Below are 8,344 nucleotides of genomic sequence, written 5' to 3' on the forward strand. Positions count from 1 at the left end.
CAATGATTCAGAAAGATAAATCTTTAGCTGCCTTTCGACCATGGAAATAAATAGCGAAGGACTTGGGTGTCCAACCCATTCCCTCTTCCACTTTAAAGAATGGGCTGCCCCACCAGCCCCAAATTCGCATATCAGGTTATGCAAAGCCTGCCTCAAGCCTAGAGTCAGGACATTTCAATACTGTAATACGAATTTAAGGTCACAATTGTTGTTGTTTAGTCGTTTAGTCGTGTCCGACTCTTTGTGACCCCATGGACCAGAGCACACCAGGCACTCCTGTCTTCCACTGCCTCCCGCAGTTTGGTCAAACTCATGCTGGTAGCTTCGAGAACACTGTCCAACCATCTCGTCCTCTGTCGTCCCCTTCTCCTTGTGCCCCCCATCTTTCCCAACATCAGGGTCTTTTCCAGGGAGTCTTCTCTTCTCATGAGGTGGCCAAAGTATTGGAGCCTCAGCTTCAGGATCTGTCCTTCCAGTGAGCACTCAGGGCTGATTTCCTTCAGAATGGAGAGGTTGGATCTTCTTGCAGTCCATGGGACTCTCAAGAGTCTCCTCCAGCACCATAATTCAAAAGCATCAATTCTTCGGTGATCACCCTTCTTTATGGTCCAGCTCTCACTTCCATACATCACCACTGGGAAAACCATAGCTTTAACTATACGGACCTTTGTCGGCAAGGTGGTGTCTCTGCTTTTTAAGATGCTGTCTAGGTTTGTCATTACTTTTCTCCCAAGAAGCAGGCATCTTTTAATTTCGTGGCTGCTGTGACCATCTGCAGTGATCATGGAGCCCAAGAAAGTAAAATCTCTCACTGCCTCCCTTTCTTCCCCTTCTATTTTCCAGGAGGTGATGGGACCAGTGGCCATGATCTTAGCTTTTTTGATGTTGAGCTTTCAACATCTCTGGCTCCCCCCAAAAAAATATGAAATAAAGTCAAACCGTTTTTGCAGGCCAAATTTTTTTAAAAAAAAAAATTCAATGGGGGGGGCATCACAAGAAATTTTCCACACCGGGTACCACCTGACCTTGCTATGCCACTGCCACTACCCAAGCTGTTTTGGAGAAGGTGGCCATTTTACTCCTTCACATTTTTCCAGGAAGATTAAACAAGGGCCCAATGCCATCAATTCCTGCCTCCTTCAGCTTTGCTCTCCCCCCTGTTTGGGCTCCTCACACAAAAGCCCACTTTCCACACGTGTGTCTTATGGTCTGAAACACAGGGTGTGGAAGGATGGACCTCCAAAAATGGCGCCTTCCTAATCTTTCCTGTCAGGTTTTCTTCCCTGGTTTCCCTTATCTCCTTTGTTCTCCACACACCTCCCTGAAATCCTCCTTCTTTCCCAGCTCCTTGGTACTTCGGGATCCCTGCGGCTCGGAGACCCGCTCAAAGCAATCTATCTAAATTTCTCTCTCTTTGTTTTGGCGGTGGCCAGTCACTGTTTTCTCTGCTTCCTTGCTTCTGCCAGTCACCCATGACACTACCTTGAACTTGCCCTCCTTCGCCCAGCCTCTCCTTCCCAGCTGCAGCTGCTGCCTCTGTCTAAACCCCTGGTCCCAAACTCTCCACAACAACAGTTTCAGGAATGATGAGGCAATTAATATGCATTCTTTCAATAGAGCAGTAGAACAACAAAATGTTTTTACAGCTACTCCCCAGCCAGAGCTGCTTTCACTATTGTGAAGCAGAAAACCCTAAGAAATGGCAGCTGTAAAATATATTATAAAGTGTTTTATTCATTCCTCTCACAATGTGGCAAAAGACACTAAATACAGCTTTTCGTTTGTTTTACTAAAAGCTGCCATTCCACAGTCTCTTTAATCATAATGATCCTCCGGCTTACAATCGAACCAGCACACACACACACAAACTTCAGATTTTATACCAACTTTGCCTAGTGAGATATTGATGGCTGGATCCCACTAAGGTAGTGCTTTGACAAGAAAGCAGAATGCTTTGCATTCTCCTGCTGGATATGTTGAAGTAATGAAGCACAAAGATGCAACGGACCTGCTTTCCTATGTTGTTGGCATCTCTCCATCTCAAGAGACAATGGAGTGCACAAGAGCCAGTGTGGTGTAGTGGTTAAGAGCGGTAGACTCGTAATCTGGGGAACCGGGTTCGCGTCTCCGCTCCTCCACATGCAGCTGCTGGGTGACCTTGGGCCAGTCACACTTCTCTGAAGTCTCTCAGCCCCACTCACCTCACAGAGTGTTTGTTGTGGGGGAGGAAGGGAAAGGAGAATGTTAGCCACTTTGAGACTCCCTAGGGTAGTGATAAAGCAGGATAGCAAATCCAAACTCTTCTTCTTCTTCCCTGGGGTGAAGCCAGACCTCTGTGTCAGCAGCATCAAAGTGACTTCCTCAGGGTGCAAGCCTGGGCTGGAGCTTCTGGGCTGCCCAAATGACAAGACCCCCCTCTTGGCCTCGCTGATGCGGTCCAAAGGAAAGCAGAGCAACATGTTTGGCACCAGCTTGGCTGCAAGAGTTGCCGGAAGGAAGCGTACAAGGAGCCACCCAACCATCTTACGGACTCCACTCCAGATTTGTGTAGGGTTTACTCCTTATGCTTTTCTTCTCCTGAAGATATCTTGTAAGGCAGCAGAGATTTAGGATCAGAGTTTCCTAGGCCCTTCACGGCCTAGGACCCTCGTACCTATGGGACCGCCTCTCCCGGTATGCCCCATGGAGGACCTTAAGGTCCATAAATATCAACACTCTAGAGGTGCCAGGCCCTAAGGAAGTTAGATTGGCTTCAACCAGAGCCAGGGCCTTTTCAACACTGGCTCCGGCCTGGTGGAACGCTCTTTCTCATGAGACCAGGGCCCTGCGGGATCTGATTTCTTTCCGCAGGGCCTGTAAGACAGAGTTCTGCCTGGCCTTTGGCTTGGAATCAATTTGATTCCCTCCCCCTCTTCTTTTTCCTTTCTCCTCCTGTGATGGAACTCCTATTCGGGGACTTCCCTGGATTTTTTCTGCCCCATGTAGGACCAGTCTGTAAAGTTAGCCTTGTTGAAGACTTGACGTTTTCACCCCCAAAAAAGTTTTTTATTTGAGTTTCCATTGAAATGAGGCTGAATTTTAATGTTTTAATGTTGTATTTTAATCTTGTTTTTAAGTTGTGTTTCAATCAATTTGCTTTTTTTATTGGTTGTTAGCTGCCCTGAACCCCGTCTTGGCTGGGGAGGGCAGGGTATAAATAAAATTTTATTATTATTATTATTATTATTATTATTATTATTATTATTATTATTCTCCTAGCAAATAGAAGGGGAAGAAATGGAGGCAGTGAGAGAGTTTACTGTCCCTCACATGCAGAAACTGTTTTCTTGACTGTTGGACCCAGTATTGGTCTCAGTCTGCTGGAGCCTGTCTTCGCATGCAGGGGAAGTCCCTAACTCACTGAGGGCTTGAGACCCATTGGCTACCCTCACCTGGTTTCGCTGGCCAGTCAAAGTGTGGCCGCTGTCGCATGCTGACAGCTTCTAGGAGCCACGGGTGAGAGCTGAGTGCTTTCCTTTGGGCCCTGTAAGATTGACTGGAAGCCTTGCCCAAGAAAGATGGCACCAGGACTGTCAGAAATGGGCACTCCCGATGCTCAAGTCAATCAGGTTGTGGCCATCGATCACACTAAGGGCCATTTGCTGCCAATGAAAATGGCCCTCATGTTTGAAACCTGCTGCCCATAGGGATTCGCCCACTTAGAGCAGGGTTGGGAACCTGTGGCCTCCCAGTTGCTGCTGAACTCCAACCCCCACCAGCCCCAGACAGCATGGCCAATGGCCAGCGATGGTAGGAGTTGTGAGTCCACCCCTGAGTTAGAGTCTCTACATCATTTACCATGTGATTGTGGCTGTCATTGAGATTAGGGTGACCCACACACATAATGAGCAGCTTTCGCTTGTAGCAGCCTCCCCTCTGCTCCTCACGAAGAACTTGCCAGATGGAAGCATTTGCAGCCGCCTTGGTTTGGCAGCTAACAGCATTTGAATCGGCTCCTAAGCCTGACACGCAGTCCTCTGGCAACTAGCCACTTGGGCGTGTGGGTTTCCTTTCCCTGGGTTGGACAAGGCCTCATAAACTCTCCTTCCCAAAGGACTATTTCCTGCACTTCCTTCTACAAATGCACCCCTTGGTAGTTGGAACCTCTGTTCCTGGTAAGGCTACTGTGTGTTTAACAGCTTTGTGACTTGCAGGGATTTGAGTGGTAGAGATTTCCCCAGAATGGAGATATGGGGACAGGCTTCACCTCTTGAACTTCTGCCTGGCATGCAAACAGGTAAAGGAAGGCACAGTAGACCTGCTTTTTTGGAGGGGGTGTTAAACCTTAACCTGGTATCAATTTTCTCAGTCATTGGCAACTGAGCCCTAATGTTCCTGCTGCTACCAGGACTTTTTCCTTCCTGTCATATGATGATGGCGAATTGTGAAAGAGAGGACATTTTGTCCAAGCAGTCGGGGAGCTCCAAAGAGGCCCCTCAAGTCGCCTAGAGTGTCCTCCATCGTCAGATCATATGCCACAGGTACTCCCAAGTTACTTATGGGATTCCACTGACTTTCTGAGGAAACTCCACTCCACTGACAACCTCCCAGAAAACACCATCCTGGTTATTTTGAATTTTGAGGCCCTTTGTCCCACCATTCCCCACAAAGGTGAACTGTAGGCCACCCAGAATATCATCCCTGATTGCGCTGCCCGCATATTTAGCTGCCAAGCTCCACCACTTCTTAGTCATCTGCAATTGCTTCAGCTTTGGGGAGAGAACATGTATCTTCAGATCAGGGGCGTGACTCCACAGGAGGTGAACATCGTCATGGCCAGCTCTCGTCCTAACACACACTGTTCTGTGCCGCCCCAGAGCCAACAGAGGGGGGACATGGGGTGCAGAAGGAGAAGAGAGGGGAACCCTTTGTTGCACTAGCTGGAGCCCCTGCACTGGCTTCTGCTAGCGGTACCCATAAGTTGAATCTTACCCTACAAGTGTTAATTGGTTTACCAATGCCAGAATGTCTGCATTATCAACACAGGTGGAGTGAGTGGGTGCCATATCTTAGGGTTGCTATCCGGATGCAAAAGTTGTTGGACTTCTTTTTTCTTGGCACAGTAAAGTAAAGGTAAAGGGGCCACTGACCATTAGGTCCAGTTGTGGCCGACTCTGGGGTTGTGGCGCTCATCTCGCTTTATTGGCTGACGGAGTAGGCGTACAGCTTCCGGGTCATGTGGCCAGCATGACTAAGCCGTTTCTGGCGAACCAGAGCAGTGCACGGAAACGCCGTTTACCTTCCCACTGGAGTGGTACCTATTTATCTACTTGGACTTTGACGTGCTTTCAAGCTGCTAGGTTGGCAGGAGCAGGGACCGAGCAACAGGAGCTCAACCTGTCATGGGGATTCGAACCACCGACCTTCTGATTGGCAAGTCCTAGGCTCCGTGGTTTAACCCACAGTGCCACCCGCGTCCCTTTTTGGCACAGTAGTTGAGCTCAAAAATCTCAAAAAAGAAAACTTTGAGCTATTTTTAAGGAAATTCGCCAAAATCTATTGCGATTCGTCTGGACTTTCCTGAACATTTCAGCGATCTCCACCCGGACACTGTTTCTGACGACCCAACCCTGACTATGTCCAGGAAATTCCGGACATATGGCAACACTACACTCTTTGTGCTTTTCTGCATTTCCTTTCCTTCCTTCCCAATCCCCTCTCCACGCCCCTTGTAACTCAGGCTAACCCTTCATGCATCTTATAAAGTTCACACAAAAAGTGCATGCCGCAACAAGTGCCAGTCTTTACAGTGCCAACAGACTGCTGGGGGCTAACACAGCTACCCTTCCGGAAACCAGTGGTAACAGTTGAGTGAGACCATTTTGCTCTACCTGCAGTGGCAGGGACCCTCCAAGATCTCCGGCTGACATAGGAGCCTCTGCCTCCTGAGAGCCGTTTAACTGGAAGTAAAGCCGGGCCTTTCTGTATGCGGTACATGCCTGCACTCTACCACTGAACCATGGCCCCTCCCCAAGACGAGCTAATAGGATGGTTAATGTATTATATTGAAGACCGACTGCATACTAAAGCTTTCCTAACCCTCAGAGGTGTTTAAATTGGGGTCTGAATTGAGCTCTTTCCTCTAAACGTAATTTGAAAGAGCAACCTCCTGATTCCCCTTAGGCTGGCAGAAGCAAAGTGTTTCATCTTAGTTTTCCTTTCAAGCTGATTCATGAAACATTTCTGCGGTGGGGCGATGGGGCTTCCCAGGCACCGGGTAGTGATAGTGATTAGCTTTCAATCCACGGCTAAGTGGCCACTCGGCCAGTTGCCCACCACTAGGCTCCACAGCAGGCGCTGCTCAACCCACTTCGGCAGGTGGGTGAGGGAAGAGAGGGAGGGGAAAGAGGCTGTGTTTTTCATTCCTGGGATGGCTGTTTTCACCAGCCATGCCCTCAGGAGCCTTTGGAAAGACAGAGCTGCCCAAATAACTGTAAGGGAGGTTTCTGACATTCTGAGCTCATCGTATAAAAGTGTCATGGGGCTGGGGGAGAAAGTTGCAAACCCTCCAAGGACCATAGCTGTCAACTTACAGATTTGAAAATAAGGGACCAGCAGCCAAAATAAGGGACCTGCAGCCTCACCTGTTCCAGGCACTCCAGTCTTCCTGTCCTCCTGCAGTCTGGTCAAACTCATGCTGGTAGCTTCGAGAATACTGTCCAACCAACTTTGTAACCAGAGGTTCAACTGAATAGAATCTGAATCACATGCACCACAAGGCCTATGCAGCCTCAACTTAAGATGGCTCCCCAGCCTGGCTTTGCACTGCAAAGTTTGCAGCAGCACGTGCAACAAAATGGCATCCAGCATTCAAAAAACCCCTCAGCTTGCATTAACTAGCCACACACAGGGCATGCAAGCTCCACCCCCAGTTGTTCTTAGACTTCTTATTGGGTGAGCAACACAGCCAAGCAACACAGTTGGAGCCTCCCTCCTCCCTGGCTGGCAGGGGGGGGGGGAAGAGGAGCTGCTTCCTTTGAAATTTAAGGGACATCCATCAATAAGGGACAGCAGCGGGACATGGCGCTGGAATAAGGGACTGTCCCTTCAAATAAGGGACACTTGACAGCTATGCCAAGCACAGACCCAGATTTACAGAAGCTGTCCTGGTTTCTGATTTGATCTCAGAATGTCCCACTTTTTGGCTCTTTCTCTCCGCGCTCCCTCCCTGCGCGGGTGCCGCCATTCTCCAGCAGACACTATGCCAGTCCTCAGTGTTATGTACTGAAGTTCTCACCCTCGGCCAGCAGGGGGATACTGTAGATAGTTTTCACTCAGGTCCACATATGTAAATAACGTTCAGTGGCGTTCAGTGATTGGATAGTTACAGAAAGTTGTTACTGTTGCCTTGTAGTGGAGCTCTATATAAGCAGGTTGGCTGAACCCTTCAGTCCAGTTCTTTTCTGGGTTTGTGAATAAACAAGAGCTGTTTGAAGAATCGCTGTGTCGTCAGATAGGTTCACCCACAACTTAACACTCAGACCCCTCATCAAGCCTAAGATCGTCAAGAAGAGGACCAAGAAGTTCATCCGCCATCAATCTGATCGCTATGTCAAAATTAAGCGTAACTGGCGGAAGCCCAGAGGTATTGACAACAGAGTCCGCAGAAGGTTCAAGGGCCAAATCTTGATGCCCAGCATTGGGTATGGTAGCAGTAAGAAGACAAGGCACATGTTGCCTTCAGGATTCAGAAAGTTCCTTGTCCACAACGTCAAAGAGCTGGAGGGACTGATGATGAGGAACAAGTCCTATTGTGAAGAGATTGCTCACAATGTTTCATCCAAGAATCGGAAGGTAATTGTGGAAAGAGCAGCTCAGCTTGCTATCAAAGTCACCAATCCAAATGCCAGACTGCGCGGTGAGGAAAATGAATAAATAGTTGCTCTTGTACAACTGTATTTAATAAAAAGTAAAAACAACAACAATGTCCCGCTTTTCCTTAGGACATTTCTATTTTCATCAGAGAAATGCATAGAGTCATGCAACCCCTGGGCCAAGGAGATAAGGAACTTTAAAACCTTTAGAAGACATCTGAAGGCAGCCCTGTATAGGGAAGTTGTTTAAAGTTTTATCATGCTTTTATATATGGTGGAAGCCACCCAGAGTGGTGGGGCAACCCAATCTGATGGGCGGGGTATAAATAATACAGTTATGATGGTGGTGATTATGGAATAGGATCTCCTTATTTTCATCGGAAAAATGTTCGAGGGTATGGAGTTGCTAGTTAATACTGTCACTAGCTTTAGGGTTCCTTGGGGATATTAATTGGCCTGTTGGTAAGCTTCATGCTCACTTAATTTTCTTT

At 48.1% G+C, this 8,344-nt stretch overlaps 1 pseudogene across 1 annotated transcript; it reads left to right on the plus strand.

Moving 5' to 3' along the window:
* Positions 1–5,004: 5,004 nt before the first annotated feature.
* Positions 5,005–7,954, plus strand: LOC308475565 (large ribosomal subunit protein eL32 pseudogene; annotated as a pseudogene). Its single transcript has 2 exons — positions 5,005–5,030; positions 7,497–7,954. The product of its transcript is annotated as a large ribosomal subunit protein eL32 pseudogene (transcript).
* Positions 7,955–8,344: the final 390 nt, after the last annotated feature.

The sequence above is a fragment of the Podarcis pityusensis genome, assembly GCF_964106645.2.
Source record: "Podarcis pityusensis genome assembly, chromosome: 1".
NCBI classification, from domain to species: domain Eukaryota; kingdom Metazoa; phylum Chordata; class Lepidosauria; order Squamata; family Lacertidae; genus Podarcis; species Podarcis pityusensis.